The sequence below is a fragment of the Balaenoptera musculus genome, chromosome 3 (assembly GCF_009873245.2).
Source record: "Balaenoptera musculus isolate JJ_BM4_2016_0621 chromosome 3, mBalMus1.pri.v3, whole genome shotgun sequence".
In the NCBI taxonomy this organism is placed as follows: Eukaryota; Metazoa; Chordata; class Mammalia; order Artiodactyla; family Balaenopteridae; genus Balaenoptera; species Balaenoptera musculus.
The window spans coordinates 156,351,594-156,375,188 of NC_045787.1; the positions used below are offsets into that span (position 1 = coordinate 156,351,594).

At 44.2% G+C, this 23,595-nt stretch overlaps 1 protein-coding gene across 2 annotated transcripts in view; it reads right to left on the reverse strand.

Annotated features, from left to right (window-relative positions):
- The window catches only part of BRD4 (bromodomain containing 4), an 81,262-nt gene extending 65,339 nt beyond the window's left edge, over window positions 1-15,923 (reverse strand). The window contains exon 1 of one of the 2 annotated variants that reach the window (XM_036847949.1): window positions 15,682-15,923. The gene's annotated coding sequence lies outside the window, so the exon portion shown is untranslated. Of the gene's footprint in view, window positions 1-15,212; window positions 15,322-15,681 lie in introns of those variants that run through there. The other variant, XM_036847948.1, reaches the window with a different exon arrangement.
- Window positions 15,924-23,595: the final 7,672 nt, after the last annotated feature.

Sequence of the window (23,595 nt, forward strand, 5' to 3'; positions counted from 1 at the left end):
GCCCTTCAGTCTCCTCACTCTGACATCTGATCTCCCAGAACACAAGCAAAAATGTCCACCTATCCTTCATGGTCATTACTCTCCTCCAGAGGGAAATGCAAAGTGTCTTTGATCATGGGCATCTCTAACTGTACCACACCACACAATCCCAGCCTATTCTATCTCTCCATGAATCAATCGGAAAATGCATACTGTGACACAAATGCCAAACATCACCAGATCCCCAGCCTTCTGTTTGCTCACAGGAATGCACACCGTCTGTGTCTGCACATGTGGTCACTGGTGGTCACTAAACAAGCTCCTTTCAAGGCCCAAAGCTCCTGGTTAGAAGAGTGTCCGGACTCAACTTTTTAACTGTACTGGGTAGTTAGAAAGCAGTCATTTACTTCTACAATGCATCAGATTTGCACTAATCATCTCTAAGACTGAGCACCTGCCTGCACCAGGCAAGTCTGCACACGGCTGAACATTCTCCAAGCCGCCAGTGCCCTGCCACAAGATTTGCTGAGCAGTCAAACCCAGCCTGGCCGCGATGGCTGTAGCAGTTGGCAGGCAATGTACTAGCAACAACTTTCTGGGTTAAGTGCCAACTTTCCCCGAGTGTCCACATGCTTAGGGAATGCAGTTGGACTCAGAACAAGGAGGAAATTACTGAATGCCTACTGAGGCTTGGGGCTCAGTGTGTTGGGATGCTGTATTCCGACCTCACAAGAACCTTGCACACAGCAGGGATCAGGATCTCATTTTGTAGCTGAGAACACTGATGCAGAAGAAATCAGTCATTTATATGAGGTCACAAAGCCAGCAAGGGATTCAGAGGCTGCATGACTCCTCACCCTGTACCCAAAAATCATTTCCTGATGGATGAAGGGCATACATTTGAAAGGCAAAACTTTACAACTTTCAAAAGATAAAACAGAATATTTGATTTCAGGGAGTGTTCTTCTCACCAACTGTAAAACAAAGAGTCATAAATTCACCTATGTTAAAATTAAGATTTTCTGTTTGTCAAAAGATAATATAGAAGTATGTGTGGTGGTGGAGACACCAAACTAGGGGGAAATATTTGTAAAATGTACTAGCCACAAAGATCTGGTGCTCAGACTTTATAAAGAACAGCTGCAGGGACCTCCCTGGTGGCGCAGTGGTTAAGAATCCGCCTGCCAATGCAGGGGACACAGGTTGGACCCCTGGTCCGGGAAGATCCCACACGCCGCGGAGCAACTAAGTTCGTGCACCACAACTACTGAGCCTGTGCTCTAGAGCCCACGAGCCACAACTACAAGCCTGTGAACCACAACTACTGAAGCCCGTGTGCCTAGAGCCCGTGCTCCGCAACAAGAGAAGCCACCACAATGAGAAGCCCACCCTCCGCAAGTAGAGAAAGCCTGCACGCAGCAACGAAGACCCAACAGAGACAAAAATAAATAAATTTAAAAACCTTGAGGATATAAAAAAAAAAAACAACAGCTGCAAATCAATTTAAAAAGATAAACAAGCTAAAGGAAAATGACAAAAGTCAGAAACAAGTATTTCAAACAAGTACAATAAACACAAAAAGATGCTCAGCCACATTAATTTGCAAATATAAGAAGTCTGTTAATGTCAATGTTGGTGAAAATATGGCTCAACATTTTCAGATGTGGGAAGGTAAACAGATGCAACTGTTTTTTTAACAGTAATTTGGCATTAAGGCATCCCCGATGGCCTAGTAATCCCACTTCCGGGCACTTACTTAAGACACTTGCACACCTCTTGGATGCATGCAAGCATGCAGAAGAATGCTATAGCAAGAAAATTTTCTCTTAACTGGATTCTTATCACAGCTACTCAGAACCAAACCCTTATTCAATGAGATCATTTGTCATTTTACAAAGTCAAGAAAAGTTTTAGAAGTAAAATGAAAACCTATTCCTTCAAGGCACACTTGTTAAATGAATTACCACCTTTCTAGCGCTGGGTGGCTGCTCACCACTGGAGATATTAAGGTCTCTAAAACACCTGTCACACTCCACCCCCAGTCGCTTTAATCATACATGGCACACACATGGGAAACACTTTTACTCACCACTGAATCGTTACTGTGCATGCAGAACACAGCACAGCACCTGATTTCTTAAGAAGTTCCACGCACACACACTGATGGAATCATCCAATTCAGCATGTCTGCTTCAGTCAGGAAATTCCTTTTAAATAAGGGTCCCTATGTGGGAAATAAGCACCCAAGAGCTGGAACTCAATTTCACCCTACAATAAAGCAGCACTTAGAGACTGAGAGGCTCACCATAATCCTAAGAGATCATACAGTTCACATCCCTGAGTTAACAAGCCTGGGTGGGGCGCCTGGGCTAAAGATGACACTTACTCCAGCTTACTACTCCCCCAAACTCCCTCTCATATACTTTCACTGGAGTATCAAAGGGAAAATGGAGGTGAAACCAAATCAAGGCATTTTGGTGCTCTGGTGGAAACCTTTTAAAGGTGAGGTTTAATTCCACATGTGTGAATTTCTTCATGAGACTCTTCAGCAGAGTGGCACAGAATCCTGGATGAAAAGATCTGCCCAGCCAAAGTAACGACCCTCCTCTGACCATTCTCTGCCCTGGTGAGTTTTTTTTTTAATAACCCCCGATCTTTTGGACCAAGGGCACGGCCTGCCTCCAAAGAACAGGTGTTTGCTTGCAGAACTATCCAGGTTTCTGTCCAGGCCTCGGTTGTCCTCACAGATGGATGAGCCTAAACATCAGTTCTTTTCCTATGCTCACAGCTGGACGGTCTCTTCCTTCTCTGACTGCCTGGACTGTACCTCTCAGAGAGCACTTCCTAGGTCTGCCTTGTGCTCATTTATGTACCATCCCAACCAACTGCATGAGGTGGATTCCTTCCTGTCTTTTTCCGCTGTAGAACAGAAATCGTGAACACCTGGGCTCTAGAACCAGGCCTTGCCACTTACCAGCAACCCTACCCAAGTGACTGAGCTCTCTGGGTGTCAAATTCCTTATCTGCAAAACGCAGATGATACCGGTACCCATTTTCTGAGGACTTAAGGAATACAGAGTCTTAGAAATCCAGCACCTGGCACACAGTAATCACTCATATATTCACTAAAATGGAGTGATCATGTATGGATGCACAAGCTCCCGAGTCTGTGGAGGGGAATACAGTGGAGAAAAAGAAGTGACCCACATTGCAGCTCCGTACATTAAGGCTGACCCAGACAGCAAGCAGGGTGACTCCTGTTCAAATTTACCATTTCAGAATAGGCAAGCAGTAAGAAACAGAAAAAAAGACCTATTCAGAAAAGGTAGTTCTACCCTTTGAAGGGAAGTCTATTCACAGGCAACTATTTGTTAAAAACCCTGAACCTTTTCACAAAGTCAATGATCAAAGATAACTATTGTCTCAAGGTGAACAATTGGGGGGGGGAGGGGTCTGAAAGAGCCATAGGCCAGGGAGGGTACCCAGCTCTCACAAGTGCAAGGGAAGGGTACTCAAATGGGTTCCCAGAGCAAAGAGGCCCAGAGATGTCCTGAGAAATGACACAGAGGACAGGCAAGCTAAGCTATGGGCCTGTCAGCTCCAACTTTGGTAACTCCAAACCGCATTCCTGGGATTACAAATATATGTGAGTTATTACCTTGAAATAGATGAACATGAAGGTGGTGTTATCTCCAGACAACCAATCTGTGAGCTCAATTGTTTCCTGGTGTCAAAAGGAAAACAGACATGCATATACACAAACTTCATTACTTAGCAACTTTTTATAACTAAAAGCACTTCAGAGCTAAGAATTTTAAATGAAGATTATAAATGAAAACAACCTACACATGGATGGTACCACCTCTTACAAAACTCTTTCATATAGGCTCTGTGTTTATTTAATTACAGAACAGAAAGGGAAAACTGCTTAAGTAACAAAGCCATGCCTGTACAGTAAGACTGTAATTCAACTGAGCAGAGCAATGGGAGTAATTAAAGCCAAGACCAACAGAAAATGAATAGGAGAAATATCCATCAGCATATACAAGTCTATCTTCAAACTTCAGAGATTAAGGGAAAGCAAAGAGATTTTAATATTGTTAAAAAGAGGACAACAGGCCCAAAATGGTGTCTCCTATGCTAAGCCCCATGTCCACAAACCACAACTTAATTAGTTTCGGCTCTCCCAAAATGGAATCTTAAACCAGTCAATCGGGAATCACCTGGTCAGCACTAGTGAGGTAATCTGCCTGACAGACCCCTGACATCCCTAAAAAGAAAGTGACCTTACCACAAGCAATCTGCTTTTTGATAGCATAATTTCCCTCATCCTGCTCTCTGTTACTAAGTCTTTCATTTGTACAGCTCCTTGGGCACTCCTTCCTATCTGCTAGATGGGATGCTGCCCCATCCATGAATCATTGAATAAAACCAGTAAGATCTTTAAAATTTGCTCAGTTGAATTTTTCAAACAATATGCCCTATTCTTAGAAGTAATACAAGTTCTTTTCCATCCTTTGACAACTCCGCCCCAATTACAAAGTATGAATTATTTAAGTTTACGATACTGGATTTCCCATTCCTTCTACCAGACAAGAATTTGGGGAAGGAGAGCAGAGTGGCATCGCGCACACCACCTGTGTAGTATGCTCACATCCCTAAGCATAAACATATCACACTAAAGAATGGTACTTTCTCATCCCACAAGTTCTATCTCCCTCAGTCTGCAGGTTCAAGTGCATGCATGGAATAAAGGGTGCTGCAGCTGACAGCAGGCGCTAAGCCACATAAGGGACCACAGCCATGAATCTTTCTAAGTCTACCCACATCTAACACAATGAAATCATCAGGCTGGCTAGCGACCCATTGGATTACCTTCTGCAGCAAAGGCTCCAGGCCAACACCAAATCCTGGAGATGGTTTTATGAACAGCAGAAACAGCTTCAGTGAAGAGCCCCATAACAAAAACCTTCCTTCATCTGCAGCCGCTGCAATAAGCCCATCCTGGCACATTCTGACATTCATCTCCAAGAAAGAGAACAAGCTGAAAAAGAAGGGCGCAGAGGGCCCCTGGACAGATCTGCACCACAGCTGACACTGGTTACTCGACAGCTCTGTAAAAATCTCTGGAAGATTTTCACAAGGACAAACCAAAAAGGGTGCTCCACACAGTTTCCTACAGTCATAAATTTGCAAATGCCTGCAAAAGCAGGACGCATGCAAAAAGGAAAGTCTTCTAAACCATCAAGAGTCTTTTAATTAACAATTACTCATTCTCAAAGTAAAATCCAGGAAATTCATTGTAGTACATGCTCCCTGGATGGGCTTTAGGGTTCTGAGAACTGCCCCTGCCCCCAAACTATTCAACACATATGAATTTTTCTGGAGGAAGGATCCACAGTGCTGTCTGTCACGTTCTCAGAAGGACCTCCAACCTCCCCTCAAGTTAAGAACTGATGCTCTAGGGACTTCCCTGGTGGTCCAGTGGTTAAGAATCCACCTTCCAATGCAGGAGATGCGGGTTTGATCCCTGGTTGGGGAACTGAGATCCCACACGCTGCGGGGCAACTAAGCCCGCGCACCGCAAGTACTGAGCCCGCGCGCTCTGGAGCCTGCCCCCACAACTAGAGAGAAGCCCGCACGCTGCAACAAAGAGCCCGCACACCACAACAAAGACCCAATGCTGCCAAATAAATAAATTAAAACAAAAAAAAACAATAAACTGATCCTCTAGTGAGAAGCAGGGCTGGTCTATCCTTGGCCACTGGACCCTCAATTATTTTGAGCCCCTTAAAGAACTTGAATAAATCCAAGAGCAAGAACTATAGGAAAATGATTACTCTAGCAGTGTTTAACACTTGTTTTTGATTATGGAAATCTGAGTAAGCTTTCTGTAATACTAGAGGAATGCCAAGCAGCAGACTTTACAAGAACTTAAGTACAGAAACAGCTTAACAAATGGCAAAATTACAAATGTACTTTTTGTGTGGATGAAGATGAATCCAGTCCACTGAAATGTTCTCCATAACAAGTTCATTCATGCAAGCATTTGCTGACGTTTATCTACCTGGTCTCTTAACCCAGTCTTCCCCTGCGCTTCATTTCGTGATCTAAGCCCATCTCATCCCTGTGCTTCCTGAGGGCTGTTTTTCTGGCCAAACTGGGCTCTATCACCAGTGGCTGGAGTCCTCTTGCCCACTCAAGAGACTATTGAGACTTGGCTTGACTCCTCCCAGAGCCCCCACAGCAACTCCCTCTGTACCTGGAACCTGGAATAAACCATGTCGTTCATTTAATCCTCCACCAAGGATTTGGAATACACACATCCTTGACCATCTTCACTTTATCCTTTTTCTTGAGTAACTCATTCTAAGCTGATTTCACCTAACTCTGGTTTAAGATCAAGTACGGTAAATTAGCTTCCCTTTCAGCCATCCAAAACTTCTTGCTTCAAGTTAGGGGGTACACTCGACTTCCAGTGTAAACTATAGGCTGTTTGACAAAAATTATCCCATCTAGAATGACTCATAATGGTGAGCAAGATGCTGCTGCGGCTACCACTTGAGGTGAGCAAGTGGAGGGCAGAGATGGGATAAACGTGCCACGTTTGAGGCGAGGTGGTTCGGCATTCCCACTCTGCACATGGTCAGGGACAGGCAATGACCCAAGCCAGAGTTTTCCGTCATTCGAGAGCACTACTGGGGAAGAATCACTCTTGACCTTGAGGTCAGGATATCAGAGATAGAGAACAGCTCTGATGTCCCTATTTGAGCCCCTGAATTCAGCTGTGCTCAAGGCCCACTCCAGACTTATCACATCAACCAACAAATTCCCTTTCATTTCAACCTGTTTATGCTTAGTATTTTCACCGGAGAGACCTAACCAATACAGCCATTTCCTTTGAAACTGACATCTTCACTAAAAACTTGGGAAGACACCATCTGAGAGTAAAAGACAAGTAACTTGCCTTACACATACACACACAAAATACTCTTTACATACTTCTTGTTTTGCTTGTTGCAAACTACTGACAACCCTCACCACTACGTGCTTCCTCAATTTCCCCATCCCACTCTACCCTCCAAAGTGCTTCTAGAAAGAAAAGAAATTGAAGATCAATGCAGGACTTCCCTGGTGGTGCAGTGGTTGAAAATCTGCCTGCCAATTCAGGGGACACGGGTTTGATCCCTGGTCCAGGAAGATCCCACATGCCACAGAGCAACTAAGCCCGTGGGCCACAGCTACTGAGCCTGAGCTCTAGAGCCCGCGAGTCACAACTACTGAAGCCCGCGCACCCTAGAGCCCGTGCTCTGCAACAAGAGAAGCCACCACAATGAGAAGCCCACACACCGCAACAAAGAGTAGCCCCCGCTCGCCGCAACTAGAGAAAGCCCACGTGCAGCAACGAGGACCCAACTCGGCCAAAAAAAAAAAGATCAATGCACTTCACTCGCTACTAGAAAGCATAGCCAGGACAGTCACCCTTGGGCAAGTGATGAAGAAACAGATTGCAAAATGGCCACCAAAAAAAATTTTTTTTAAAGTTTTCAGGGTACCCACAGCTACCATTGAGAGGTATCTAAAACGAAGTTATTTCACACTAGTCTGACAAGATTCACAGTAAGAAACAGATTTTGTCATGTACACAGTACATAAAATCACAGCAAAGGTTTTATGGGATACCCTTAGAATGTGTAACACCCTTTGACATTTCCTTTTTCTCCCCCCTGAAACAATGACTGCAACCTACTAAATTCATTTCATTACCCAGAGTGTGAAAAACACAGATATAAAATAAGAATTACTCTCTCTTAAAATCTAGATCGTGGTCAAAGTTCTCTGGAGCCCAAACCTATTCTCTCATTCTACACGTGAGAAACTGAGGCTTGGGAGGATATGAGACTGGTCCAAGGAAGGTATACAGCAGATGCAATGTGTCCAGCCCAGTTCCTTCCTTCTCTCCCTCTTGTGTGTGCACACACACGCATGCACCCACACACATGCACTGGCAGGTTCCACACTCCATGCAGTCTGCCTGTTTCAACCCTCACAATAACGATCTGCTCACCTGAAACGTATGCTTCCTCAAACATAGCGGAAAATGTTTTAAGTGTAAAATCCCCAAATTTATCTCACACGAAACAATCTCAAAGGCCAATTCGCCCGCAAGCGTGTACGTGTTATTGCCTGGGATAGGACAACTGGGGACGTTAGTCACACACAAGGACACGGATATTACTAATTCCTGTTTCTAGAAATTACATAATACCAAGCCCAACACCTCTCCCTGGCACTGCTTCCACAGTGTACCAGTGTCTCTTGGCATAACAGCAACTAGGAACAAATACGGAGTTTCAGCCTTTAGGGGACATCAAAACAAGAGAAGTGACCACAGGCAAAGTGAGGCCTGGACGGCTTTTCTAGAAACCCTTTACGCAGAGCAAAAGCAGCACCCTCCCACCAATCAAATATAATACAGGTCAGAGACTCCCCTACCTTCCCCCAATCTGAATACAACACAGAGGCCAGGCACCCCCACCTGTTGTCTACTCAGTCAATGCTTATTCATACAGATCCCATTTTACACATGAGGAAACTGAGGTTTAGGGAGATTATGTAACTTGCCTGAGGTCGAGGTCAAGGCCAGAAGGGAGCGGGCCTGGACTGATCCCTGACATGGACTCCGCAGTTCTCAGTACACAGCTCCACCCAAGCCCAACCAACTCTGCTAGCCACAGCCCAGAGTCCTGGAACTTCCTACATTGAGCAGAACAGGCCAACACTTGTCAAGAAAAAGATCACAGAATACCCTACACCTAGAGTGAGCTTAAAAAAGCCTTTATTTGTAAGTATGTCACAGATCAAAAAGAAGAAACAGCATATTCATTTAGGTACTCTTAATTTCCAGTTAAATGCTCAGATTTGACCAATTTCTGAAAGAAATAAATTCTCCAGTTGGGTTTAACACAAACTAAAGGCATCCCACATGGACCTGGATACTGATGGCCCCTAGTAATGGTGACTGGCATCGACTGGTTCTTCTGGTCAACAGGCCCAAAGTCCACCAGCAAGAACTCAGCCTCCCAGCCAGACACTCCACTTTCCTGGCTCATCATCCAACTGCCTGCCTCCTTTCCCGGGAGACCCTGACTTGTGATACAAACCTTCCTAGAGACCAGAATCCTTTCAACAAGTCCAGATGTCAACACAATTTAATTTAGGGCCAAAAGAGGCAGGGAAGGTATGGAGAGCTGCTACGCTTGTGCTCCGCAAAAACTTCCTCCATCAGCAACTTCCATTGACTGTTGCCTTTGTTCAGACAACCAGGTTTTAATAAAACGGTTAAGTTACATCTTAGGCCTGAGGATATACTGGACCACCTTCCCCTGATAGATCATTTCTCCAAACTCTGCAGCCAACAACATCCCAGGGTGGGCACCCCCAAAGCTTGCTGAATTTCCATTAATCCCATTACCACCACTTTTAATCTCATTATCAGATAAACAAATCCTCACCTAGAAAAACCAACCCCTACTTTAAATCACCTCCCCCACTGACCTCTACTCACAGTTTACTTGAAGGAAAACGCAACATAGAGGGGGATCTGAAAGGCACCTGGCTGATCTTGGTATCACCTGGTGACATGGTTTCCAGGCATGTCAGCTGGTCCACCTTCCTACCCTCAACTGCTCTACTTTATAATACCTGGCTACCTCTTCCCACTTCTATTCTTCACCCTGGAAAATAACAGCAAATAAGTAGCTAATCTTGAGAGAGCACTGACTCATTTTATCCTCAACTGAAAGATGGAAAAATGAAGTTTGGGGAAGGCTGAGTGACAGGCGAAGGTCACAAAGCAGGCAGGAGGGCCAGGATTCAAACTGGGGTGTAACTGTGCCACACTGGTGGTATCAGTCTTCGGAGCAGGGCAGCAAAAATGACACAGGACTGGACTGCCAAGAGGCTGTTCAAGCCCTCCCCAGAGCATTCAAATAACATTGGACTTCTATCACAGAGTCAGGAATTCTGCGACTTGATTTCAGGAAACAAAGTCCAGCTCTGGGCAGAAGAGTAGAAAGGTCAAAGAGCAAGATCGCAGAGACACTTCTTCTCAGAAAGCTTCAGAACACACTCAAAACCACACTTTGTTTTTACACAGTTACTATTTGTGGGGGCGGGGGGTGGAAACTGTTAAAAACCCCACCCTTATAAACAAGATGCTGTCAAGCTTAGATTGGAGAAAGGGAAATTCATGGAACTTTTCTAGAAAACTAATTTGTATCAACTTTCCAAAAACACACACCCTTTGGTCTGGTGATTCCACTTCTAGATATGAAAAAAAGAGAAAACTTGAAAATCATGTCCACAAATAGCAGAATTAAATTATGGTACATTCACATAACAGAATTCCAGGCAACCATTTAAAATAAGAGTATTTTGGAAATGTTCACAGTGTAATATTTTTTGAAAAATTAACAACACAATCCAATTTTGTTACTCACGTAGAAAAAGACTGGCACAAAAATGGGGTTAGGTAACAATAATTTTTAACACTTAACATCACCTTAACACTGTATTTTCCAAATTTTAAAAAATGACCGTGCACTATTTTTGTTTAAAGAGAAAAACCCATACAATCTCTTTTGCAAATGATGTGGATCAACCAGTGCTACTCCCCCTCAGGATTTGGTCAAGAACAGGACAGATGGCTGCTCTGCCCTATCTTTGACACTGGACTCACTCTCCATCTATTTCTTTAGAATGGAATACATCCCATGATTTATGCTAGGACATGTGGATGCAGTTTAATCAAGTTTAATCAGTTATAGCCTGCTTGGACTGGAAAAAAAAAATTAAGTGTTTTTAAAATTAACCTTTATAACAATGGCACGAGTTTGAGGTGCAACTTCCAGACTGTTTTCTGTGCCTCACCAGCATTTCAAACTATTCTCTAACAATGTACAATTCAAAAAACCAAATGGGGATCAAACCGTGCAGGGCTTCCCTCGTGGCGCAGTGGTTGAGAATCTGCCTGCCAATGCAGGGGACACGGGTTCAGGCCCTGGTCTGGGAAGATCCCACATGCCGTGGAGCAACTAGGCCCGTGAGCCACAACTACTGAGCCTGCGCGTCTGGAGCTTGTGCTCCACAACAAGAGGCCACGACAGTGAGAGGCCCGCGTACCGCGATGAAGAGTGGCCCCCGCTCGCCGCAACTAGAGAAAGCCCTCGCACAGAAACGAAGACCCTACACAGCCAAAAATACATAATTTTTAAAAAAAAACAAAAACCGTGCAGACTGTACTACATGTCAACATTCTGACATCCTTGCACTTCCATTTCCTCATTCTTTTAAATGGCTACACCACATTCCATTAAGTTTTCTTTTTTTTAACCCCTCCATCAAAGTACTAGAAAAATCACTGCAGTTAAAAAGTCATTGTGCATTCTCAAAAAGTTAAGTACCATGACCTAGCAATTCCACTCCTAGATATCCATCCAAGAGAAATTAATACAAATGTCCACACAAAAATTTGTACATGAATGTTCATAGCAGCACCATTCACAATACCCAAAAAAGTGTAAACCCGAATATCCATCAACTGAATAAATAAAATGTGACATACCCATCCATACAATGGAATATTACTTAGTTATAAGAGAAATGAAATACTGATTCATGCTACAGCACAAACCTTAAAAACATTATACCAAGTAAAAGGAGCCAGCCACAAAAGGTTATGTATCGTATGATTCCTGAAATATCCAGAATAGGCAGATTTATAGAGACAGAGTAAATCGGTGGTTGCCAGGGATTGGGGGGATGGAACGTGACTGCTAACGAATAGGGATTTCTTTTTGGAGGGATGAAAATGTTCTAAAATTGGTTGTGGTGGTGGCTGCACCACTCTGAACATACTAAAAACCACTGATTTGTAGGCTTTAAATTGGTGAACTATCATTTGTGAATTATATCTCAATAAGCTTGTTATAAAAACACTAAAAAAAGATAAGGTTTTACAATATTAGTATAATACTCAAAATATAATTTATATTCAATAAATATTTGGAAAAGATAGATACATTAAGAAAGAATACATGTACCACAGAAAATCATTGTGCAAATATCTTTTTGTCTTCCCTTATACATAGTAGAAGCTCAGGAACTAATTGTTACAATGGATTGGCAAATCACATGAAATCAGAATATTAGAAAGGGCTCAACGTTTTTAAACAAGAAACAAAACCTTTTTACTGACAAAATGAGATCCACATTAAGAAATGCTACCCATACTTGTTTATTACCCACTTCATCTTCCTCTTAAAATACTTTTCCCAGATCAGGATTGAACCACAGCCCAAACCCACTCACTACATTTCAAACTGCTAAGTGGGAGACACACAGTACACAGTGCACAGAAGCAACTGCATGCCACGCTGCTTGGACTACTAGTAAGTTTACTGCAATTAGGGATCTTAACATTACCTTAGTTAAAATTCACGTCTCCTGGGCTTCCTTGGTGGCTCAGTGGTTAAGAATCCGCCTGCCAATGCAGGCGACATGGGTTCGAGCCCTGGTCCAGGAAGATCCCACATGCCGCGGAGCAACTAAGCCCGTGTGCCGCAACTACTGAGCCTACATGCCTAGAGCCCGTGCTCCGCAACAAGAGAAGCCACCGCAATGAGAAGCCCGCGCACCACAATGAAGAGTAGCCCCCGTAGCCCCCGCTCGCCGCAACTAGTGAAAGCCCACGCGCAGCAACAAAGACCCAGTGCAGCCAAAAATAAATAAAATAAATGAATTAAAAAAAAAACATTCACGTCTCCTGTTAAGTCACTACTGACCAATTATGCCCACTGTTAATATTTTACTGATTTAAAAGGAATTACTTGCACTTGATATTATGGGCATGCCAAATTCTTCCTAAATTATCCTCTCCAGTTTATTCACTCAAGGAATATTTTAGCTGCTCTTCTAAGGTGCTGAGAATACACTAGAGAATAAAAATAGACAAAGCCAAGCAAACAAAACCCTGCCCTCACGGAACTTACAGTCTAGTAAAAATAATAATAATAATTTAAGGAAATGTTATTTTTTTACAAACTCAAGTCTTATGAATTAAATAAAATGCCAGCATCAGCAAAGAATCCCCACAATTCTCACCTTGCAAATGTTCAGTCTTTTCAAAACACTAAAAATCACAGATTTATTAAACATTAACTGAAACATTGAAACTATTCTCAATGACAAGCTTTTCTCTCCTTTTTATAGATTTGCCAAGAACACAAAGACAAACGTGTCAACTTTACGATTTTATTCAAAATCAGAATTTGAAACATTTCACATCCACACAATCATTACAGATGACAACAGCGGGTTGTCAGAGCAGATTTAACAGCCCAGGGTCTTCAAATCATTGGTACGAAATGGTTTTTACTGAAAGTTAAAAAAAAAAAAAAAACCCTCCAATCTCCTTCCAGAATTCATAAATCTCAAGTCATTCAATAACCTGAATTGTGTAACATGAAAATACTGCATCCCCTCCACCTCCAAAAGCAAAAGTGCAACTTAGTACAAAGATCACAACAACTGGCTCAAAAAGGTAACTTTTGGAAACAAAGTCTAAATTCCTCTGAACAATTCAATAATCTAGTGGAAATTTTACAAAGTGGCCAATGATTCTCTTGCAATTCTTAGGTAATTTTTCTCATCTCTATCCCAGGAAGGGAAGGTAACCACATAGACACCTGAGAACAGCCAACCCACCCTTAAAATGCAGCCACTTTCATGTTCTAACTTTCACCTGTAGGCAAAATTCCTTATCTTCAGCAATTGGCTGGGGCTGAATTCTAGCAAGATTCACACATGTGGGCTCATCTCCTCAGGTTAAGACCAACTAAAACCATCTTAAGAGACTAACTCACTCCACAGCTTGAACCCTTAGATACTTTGTTTCCTACTAAGGTTAAGGGGTATGACAGATAACAGAGAAGCAATGCACTGTTTTAGATCAGGCTTTTCTCGATTTGGTTGAGGGAAATCATCGGAGAGGTTTTTTTCCCCAGGTTGAAGATTTGGGGGAGAAGGGGTTAGTTATCTACAATGCCTTGGTGGAAAGATAAATCCCATCCAAATTAAACCGAAAATAATGTTTTATCATATTACTGGCAAAGTCATAAAACAGACTGTGCCCTCCAAAAACTTCTCGAAACTGGTAACATATTCATAAATCCTACTGGGTATCGCTTTCTTTACAACCTCCAAGGACTAAATTCCAAGAACTAACAATTTAAGGAACCTGACAGCCCCATTCATAAAAATCTCCCAAACATTATTACAGCACCAAAGAGCCACTGGCTTAGAGGTACACTGAGACGGTTTCTGTAAACACGAACACGTAGAGCCCTCTCGAAGGTAAGCAAAGACACTTCAATTCTCATTCACTTCTCCAAGAGGTCACTTCTTGCATCCAGCACACACACAGAAGGTAACCCAAGGGCCAAGACCATACACCGCACGAGGCTGCACAAAACATTAAATGAGTAAACAAACAAAAACAACACTTCAGAAAACAATGCGTGATCTTGAGTAAAAGAGAGGTCACTCAGCAAAAGAACATGACTCATCCACGGGCCTGAACAGAAGTATTTATACTGCTCACTACACCAAAGTGGGATTTCCCATCTTCATCCAAGGCTGGGCCTTAGGAGTATCTCAGTCGGGTGAAGTTGTGTTATTTCCGTTTTGGAGGGAGGGGGGTCATTTTATTTCGCTGAATCACAACTCCCCCACATCCCCACCCCATACCACCACCACGCACAAGACTGCAAATAGACGAGACCGTGGCAAGGACGTCAGCGAGCACCGACCGAGCAAAACAAAGCGCCCAGTGAGGGGCTGCCAGGCCGGGAGTGGGTGGGTAAAGGGGGCCAGGCTGGCCCCTCAGAGCACCGCTCCCGCCCCCAAGAACCTGTCTCCCGGCAGGTGTGCAGCGGCAGCCTCCTCCCTCCACCTGGGGACCAGCCCCGTTCTCTGCAGAGCTCCGGGGACAGCCCGGAAGATGAGGAAATGAGGGCGGGGGCGCGCTGCCCCGGCCTGGACAAGAGGACCAAGGCACCAGGGAGCGCGTTGGGCCCGCCCCACGTGAGCGCCCGGGCCGGGGCCAAGCCCGCCCCGGGGACTGCGGCCGGGGACAGCGGCGCCTGTGACCACCACGCCGGGCTCGGACTTACCGGGGCCAGGCGCGCCGCGGAGTCCGCGGCGGCCGCTTCCTCCTCCTCCTCCTCCTCCTCCTCCTCCTCACTTGACAAAATGGCGGCGACAGGAAGTGCCGGGCGCCTCGGCCCGCCCCCCGCCCGCCCCCGGCCCCCCGCCCCGCCGCTGCGCCCGCGCCCCCCGCCCGCGCCCCTGCCCTGCAGCCCCGCCGGAGCCGGGGGTCGGCTGCGCCAACGGCGGGGCGCCCGCGAGGCGCCCTGCCGCCAACGGCGCAGGCGGCCTTGGCCAGGCGCGAACGGCGCGGGGACGCGGGAGGCCCGCAGGCCCGAGCCCGCGTCGCCCCGGCCTCCCCGCCCCCGCGCCGCGCCGATGGCGTAGGTGCTGGCGCACCGGCCCCATTACGCAATGCAGGTTACGCGGGCCGCGCCGCGGAGCCCCGCCGGCTGCCCCGCGCCGTCCGCCGCCCCGAAGGGCACCGGTCCTCACCTGAGACGCTAGGCCGCACGCCGCCCCCGCCGGCCGCCGGCCGCCAGCCGCCGCCGCCCCCTCCTCTTCGGGGTGCCTGCGCGGCGCCGGGGCCCGCCCGCCGCTCCGCCGCGCTCACAGGCCCCGCTTGCCCGCGGGCACTGCCGGCAGCCGCCGCTGCCGCAGCCACCGCTTCGGCTCTTCGGTTGCGGGAGAGCAGAACAAACAGCCCTACCGCCGCCGCCGCCGCCGCCGCCAGCGCACTGACGTCACCGCGCACGCTGCGCGCGCGGTCACCCTCTGTCGCCGCCCGGCGTGCGCGCCCGAGACCGTTCCCGGCGAGAGCGAGCTCAAGAGAGCTGGCGGCCGGGAGGTGAGTGGAGAAAGCCGGTGCTCGCGGCCAGCGGGAAGATGAGAACCCCCCCCGCCTCAGACCAAGGGTGGGGACTGAGGAAAGATCTTGCAGACCCGAGGGAGGGGACCACGTCGTCGGACAGAAGGGACACCGCAGACCGAGGGAGGAGACACCTCAGAGGGAGGGGACCCCGCAGACCGAGAGGGGAGACACTCAGACCGAGAGGGGTCCCCCAGACCGAGGGAAGGGACCCCGCAGAACGAGGGTGGGGACCGCGCAGACAGAGTGGGGAGGCACTCAAACCGACAGAGAGGACCCCGCAGACCAAGAGGGGAGACACCTCAGACTGAGTGAGGGGGGTCTACCTACAGACTGAGGGACGGGACCGAAGGAGACTGAAAATTGGGCCTGAGGGAAAAGATCTGAAGGCAGAGGGAGACGTCCACAAATTTAGGAAGGGACTGATGATAGACCCTCAAAGAGAAGGAGGACAGTGAGGAGAGACTCCAAAGACTGATGGCAGAGGCGGAGAAGAGACACTGTCTGAGGGAGGCCGCGCTGAGGGGAGGCTTCAGGGTGTTGAAGGAGGCTGGAGTGGGGCGGTGCTGGAACATTAAGGGAGAGAGCTGCGATGGGGGCGCTGGTGTGAGGGAAAGGAAGTGAGACCAGGCTGGCAGCAAGGCTGGGGCGGCACCTTTCTTGGTTGGCTGGCCAGCCACTGGGATCTAAAGACTGGAAGGTGCTGGACTTCGTGCCTAGGGCACTCTGCCTCCAGTTGTCCCCCAGCTGACCTCCTTCTCATCCTTAAGATTCAAACCACAAGCCAGCTCCATAAAACGAAGAGATTAGGCTTAGGTTGCTTACAGTTTAAAATGACAATCCTGTTAAATTTTTCAAATGGGGAACCATAACCTCCTTTTTCCCCTTTTGCCCTTATCGTCACTCTTTTGGCATTTTAAGTCCCATCTTTTAAAAATAGCAAGCTCAGTTCTTCTAAAAAGTCTAGGTAATTAAAAAAATTCCTGATGGTCACTTCTTTCAGAACATATTGATACACTAGGATAGCAGTCAAATAGTTTTGTCCCTATCATGGTTTGCTCGCTCTTCACTAAGGGCAATCATAAATTACTGATAGGTCCTGAGCAAACTAAAGACTTACTTTTACCCTTTATTTTATTTATTTATTTATTTATTTATTTATTTATTTATTTATTTATTTTTGGCTGCATTGGGTCTTCGTTGCTGCGCACGGGCTTTCTCTAGTTGCAGCGAGCGGGGGCTGCTCTTCATTGTGGTGCACGGGCTTCTCATTGCGGTGGCTTCTCTTATTGCGGAGCACGGGCTCTAGGCACGTGGGCTTCAGTAGTTGTGGCACGCAGGCTCAGTGGTTGTGGCTCCTGGGCTCTAGAGCGCAGGCTCAGTAGTTGTGCTGCACGGGCTTAGTTGCTTCTCGGCATGTGGGATCTTCCCTGACCAGGGATTGAACCCATGTCCCCTGAATTGGCAGGCGGATTCCTAACTGCTGCACCGCCAGGGAAGTCCCAAGAAGGTATCCATATAAAGCTGAGCTTACCCATAGTCGTCTTGTTGCATTATCTACTTAATTTATTGTTGTTGCTGAAAATAAATATTTTGGGAAGCATTTGGAGCTGCCAGTTTGCAAGTCACATAATAAAATCTTTTGTCACACTTCATTTTAGACAACGCCATAATACCTAGTTGATTTACTGGACCCAACTAGAGGGCTTTTGGCTATGGCTAGAAGTCAGATCCAACCTGAAGAGAATTTGCGAGCTGTAAAGGCAGTTCCAAAAGCTTTCTCCAAAAATCTTGTAGGACAACAATGTCTCATTCTTTTTATCTTCCATAATGCATATCCTAACTCCTCACAGACAGCTCAAACTCAGAAAATGTTTATCCAGGGAATTCCCTGGCAGTCCAGTGGTTAGGACTCCAAGCTTTTACTGCCGAAGGTGTGGGTTCAATCCCTGATGGAGGAACTACGATCCCACATGCCTCGTGGCATGGCCAAAAAAAAAAAAAACAAAGAATGAAACATGAAGTACATAATATATTTCTGACTTGTTTTAAATATATATTATTTATTTTTAATGAAGTACTACATGAAATAATTTAAATTGAACAATACAAAAGAATATAGCAGAAAAAGTGTCCCCCTTCATTCTTCCCCTCCCCCACCAGAGTAATCACTGTTATCACTTTGATGTGTTTAGACCTGTGCTGTCTGATATGATAGCCACTGTCCACATGTGGCTATTGAATGCTTGAAATGTAGCTGGCCCAAGCTGAGATGTGCTTTAAGTGTGTGAAATACACATTGTACTTCAAAGATATAGTATGAAAAACATGCAAACTATCTCGCTATTAACTTTTTGTATTGATTACATGTTGAAATAATTTTTTATACATTGAGTTAAATAAAATATATTATTAAATTTAATTTTACTTATTTCTTTTTACATTTTTAACATGGCTACTAGAAAATATGAAATTACAGATATGGCTTACAATGTATTTCTGTTGGACAGCACGGGTCTAGACTTTTTATTCTATGCAGCAGTATATCTACATATAGAAATAGTTGTGTTATAAAACAAAAGACATCATTCTGTACTTGTTAATTTGTAATATGCTTTTTTCATTTAATACATCTTGGAAGTCACTCCACATGACTACTTGGAGATCTGCCTAATTGGGAGATAACTTGGAGATAATATACAGTATTGTTATCTGGTATGGATATATCATAATTTATTTTACCATTCTCCTATTATGTACATTTAATTCATTTCCAGTTTTTCCGTCATAATAACCAGTATTACAGTGAGCATTCTTCTGCATTTCTCATTTTCTTTTCATACTTGCCAGTATTTTTACAGGTTAAAAAAATTATATAGTGTTTTCTTGAAAGCAAGGGTAAATGTATATAGCGTGATCAGCTTTGGAAAAGCTGGAGGTGTTTGATTTGCTATGGCCTGAATCCATGCCCACTTTCCAGTAAGAACTTGCCCATGAAGTTACTATAAATTCTGGAATTTATTGTTAGGTTCTAGAGACGGTGAGTAACCCAAGATCACACATTTACACAGTTTAGAACTCATATCTCCTGACTCCATGAAGACTGCCTTCTCTAACCCAGAAATCGACATTTTTTGTTTGTTTGTTTTTTTGGCCTTGCCACTCAGCTTAAGGGATCCTAGTTCCCCAACCAGGGATAGAACCCGCACCCCCCTCCATGGAAGGGCAGAGTCCCAACAACTGGACCACCAGGGAACTCCCAACAGATTTTGTCTGTAAAGAGCCAGGTAGTCAATATTTAGGTTTTGTGGGCCATACAATCTCTGTAACATTGCCAATCTTTGTCGCCCTGTCATTGTAGTACAAAAGCAGCCATAATTAATGTGTAAATGAATGGGTGTGGCTGTGTTCCAATGAAACTTTATGGATACTAAAATTAGAATTTCATGTAAATTTCAGAAGTCACAAAATATTGTTCTTTGGGGTTTTTTTTTCAACCTTTGAAAACTATAAAAACCATTCGTAGCTGGAAGGCTGTGCAAAAACAGACAGCAGGCCAGATTTGTCCCATAGGCAGTAGTTTGCTGATCCCTGCTCTAGAACCTCAAGTGTAGAGAAATGGAAATTTCTTTACCATTATGCAGAAGTTATTCTGCTTGCAACTTTTTTTAATTAATAGTTTCGGGGGAGCAGTTTTCAATTTACATTAACATCGAGTAGAAAGTACAGAGTTCCCTTACACCCCCTCACTTCCCCCATCTTGCAGAGTGTGGTACATTGGTTAGAAATGATGGATCAATAGTGATACATTATTATTAACTAAAGTCCATAGTTTGCATTAGGGTTCACTTTTCGTGTTGTACATCCTATGGGTCTTGACAAATGTATAATGACACGTATTGACCATTATTTTTGCCAATATTTAACTCATAAGCTAGCTAAGAACAAAAATAAGCTTCAGAATAAAGCACTACAATTCTGCCAGCCACAAATAGGTACAAGATGGCTGTAAGGGTCATTTTGGTTTCTGCTACTTCGTTAACATTTACTTTGCTGTGTTTTTGCTTAGTTTCAAAGTGTTTTACAAATATCATTCACTATCACAGTTAAAATAATGAGAGTGCTGGAAGACCTAGTGTGAAGAGCCATACAATTGCACTTTTAAAAAGGCAGTGTTTTTTTTTTAAAAGTTTCAAAGTGGAAGGAAAATGCAAATGTTGCACATGGGATAAAAGTACTCAGGAGGAAGGAGTCAGGAAGTCAAAGAAGGAATGATAGTAGGAGCTCTTATATACTGCTCGGTTGGTTCAATCATTTTAGAATACAGGTTGGCCTTGTCTGGTGAAGTTGAAGCTCTGCACACTCTACGGCCCACTAATTCCAGTCCACGGAAACTCTCAATGACACACTTAAGAAAGTTCAGCATAGCGCTCTTCCTAAGAGCCCACGCTGAAAACAACCCAAATGTCCACCTGGTAGAATGAATAGATCGTAGTATAATGAAAATGAACAAATCACAGCCACACACAACAACACAGATGAAACTTACATACATAATGGGAAAACCAAAGAAGCAAGGCATACATGATGATTCCATTTCTATGTTGATTTCTAAAACATAAAATAGACTGAGGTTTTTAGGGAAATAAAACTATACAGTTACCTGTTGCCTGAGGAGGTCTGAGCCGAGGATCCATCATCATGAAGTCCTCTGTGGAGTTAGGAGGACCGCTGCTTCTGCTTGTTTCTTTTATTTGGATGTGTTCTGGGCAAGAGCCAGTGGAGGTGTGGGGACTATAAAGGAAAACAAGCAGGTAATTACCACTGGTTACTTGAGAGAGTGATCAGGAAGGGATGAGGAGAATGGTGTGGGTGGCCAGTTTCTGAGGTATAGTGGTAGTCTATTTCTTTTTAAAATTTATTTTCCAAATTGAAGACCTGGCATGGCCCTGCTGACTCACATGTGTGTGTGTGTGTGTGTCGGGGGGGGGGGTAAAAAACACAATGTGAGATCCACCCTCTTAAACTGTTAAGTGTACAGTACTATTAAACTATAAGCACAGTGTTGTACAGCTGGTCTTTTTCATCTTACATGACTGGAAAGTATTCTGCTTCTTGACTGTGCATTTGACTGTGCATTCACTCTACTATATGTTTTATGCATATTTGTATTATATTTAATTTTTTTAGGGATAAAAAAGAATGAATCATATAAACAAGGAAAACTGTGCCTAAGTGAAGAGAACTGAATAGAAAAGGCTAATGATGAAGTTGACATGGACAAACTTCTGACTGTATGGCCAGGAAATGAGCAGCATTGCAAGATACCTTCTACTTTAAGACTCACACAGAAGGCTGGCAATTTGAAAGCTTAGAGGCTAAGCATGGTGGAAAGTGTTCCTGATAAAATTTCGGTCATGAGCCACTAATGGTCCCAGGGATTCAAGCCCTTATGGAATCATCATGGCATCAAAATGAATGACAATGGGTCAAGTGAGGTTGCTCCAGCTGCTAAAAAATTCTCTTCAGCATTTACTGAACAGAAAAGGTTTCTTGCCTTGACAGATCTTCACTATAGTTGAAACCAGCCTATTTTGGTGAAGGATGCCTGATAGAATTTATTTCAGCAAAGACTTCATGTGGGAATAACCTGCTCTCATTGGTGTAAGTACAAGTCAGGACTGAAAGCTTACATCTCTTTTACTCCTTTCATCTTCAAGGCAAATGGGCTGAAGAAGCAGGTTCTTGGAATCTAATACGTTTGTAAGAAGAGCATCTGTATCTAGATTTATACTAGTATTGTCTGGTAGCCAGCTTTCAAAAATGGCCCCCATTGATTACCCTTCTTTAATCTCCTCCCTTTGAGTGTGGTCTGGACCTAGTCACTTGTTGATAACAAAGAGATTATGGCAAAAAAAAAAAAAAAGATTATGGCAAAAGTGATGGGATGTCACTTTCATGATTAGGTTATAAAAGACTGACTTTCATCCAGCTGGACTCTCTTTTGCCTTCTCAGCTTGCACATTTTGATGAAGCAAGCTGCCATGTAGGAGAGGCCCAAGGGACTGAACGTAGCTTCTGGTTAATGCCAGCAAGGGACTAAAGCCCTCTATCCAACAGCTGCAAGGAACTTAGTTCTGCCAGCAAACACAATAACACTGAAAGTAGATCCTTCCATAATCAAGCCTTCAGATGAGACCACAGCCTTGGCCAACACTTTGATTGCAGCCTTGTTAATTCCAGCTAAGCCACACCTGACTCCCAGAAATGGTGAAATAATAAGTGTGCTTTAATTTTAAGACACTAAATTTTGGAGTACATTGTTATGTGGCAATAGATAACTAAGAACATACATCCTGGGACCAAATATCCCCTTTCCCTAGGGAAGACATATTTCAGCCTTAGTGGGGTTGATGAATAGTGTGGCAAGCAAATTCTTCCTTCTCCCAGAATATCCCCTTTGTTCCTCTGGTTTTGCATTGTTAAACTAGACAAAGTATATTTCAAATACTGGGGAATATTGTGGTCTTAGTTCTTTTGAGACAAACAGTATTGTCATTTAAATTCTCTTCCAATCGGAAGGAATTAGGAACTTATGTCTCTCTAAGGAGGCTATAGTTTTCCTTATGGGGACTATTGTAGTAAACAGTTCACACATTCTGTTACCCTGAAGTTAGTCATTGGCCCTTGGGGGTTACCTCTAGAGAGGAATTCTTTCAAAAATAATTTCATGGCAGCAAATAAGGGAAATTTATGATACACTTGTGAGCTCTCTATCTTCCCTCCTATTTAGAGAAATGCTCCCAAATCTTTGTAGGTATCTAAGAAGCTAAAATCCTCAGGCACTTCCCATGGGACAAGTTGAAGATCTGTCCTGAGTGGGTATCTGTGGGCAGGTTACTGAGCAAAGACTTGATACATGCGTCCACAATGCCTATGCCCTGCAGGCACTCAATACTCAATATGTTGACCTGTTACTCATAAAGTTAGATTCCCAAAAGAAGATGTTATGTACTTTATGTTCTTTATTTAAAGAATCCAGCTTAAATGGATTGGCTGGAATTAGAGTATCTACAGGAACATAGACAAATGGTCTTCCACATAAACTTAAAGGAATTCACAGTTAGGAGAATGATTACTAAGGATATAAGTAACTTTTTAAAAAAATGTTGGGAATTCCTGGCAGTCCAGTGGTTAGGACTTGGCACTTTCACTGCTGAGGGCCCGGGTTCGATCCCCAGTTGGGGAACTAAGATCCCACAAGCCATGTGGCACAGCCAAAAAAAGTTACAAGGATGCCAACACTGTAGTGGGAGTTCTAGCCAGAGCGATCAGGCAAGGAAAAGATATAAAGGCATCCATATAGGAAAGGAAGAAGTAAAACAATCTCTATTCACAGATGACATGATCTTATACATGGGAACTACAAAAGAATGGACCAAAAAAACCTTTCAGGGCTATTAAGCAAATTCAGCAAAGTTGCGGGATACAAGATCACACAAAAATCAGTTATTTCTATACACTAGCAATGAACAATGAAA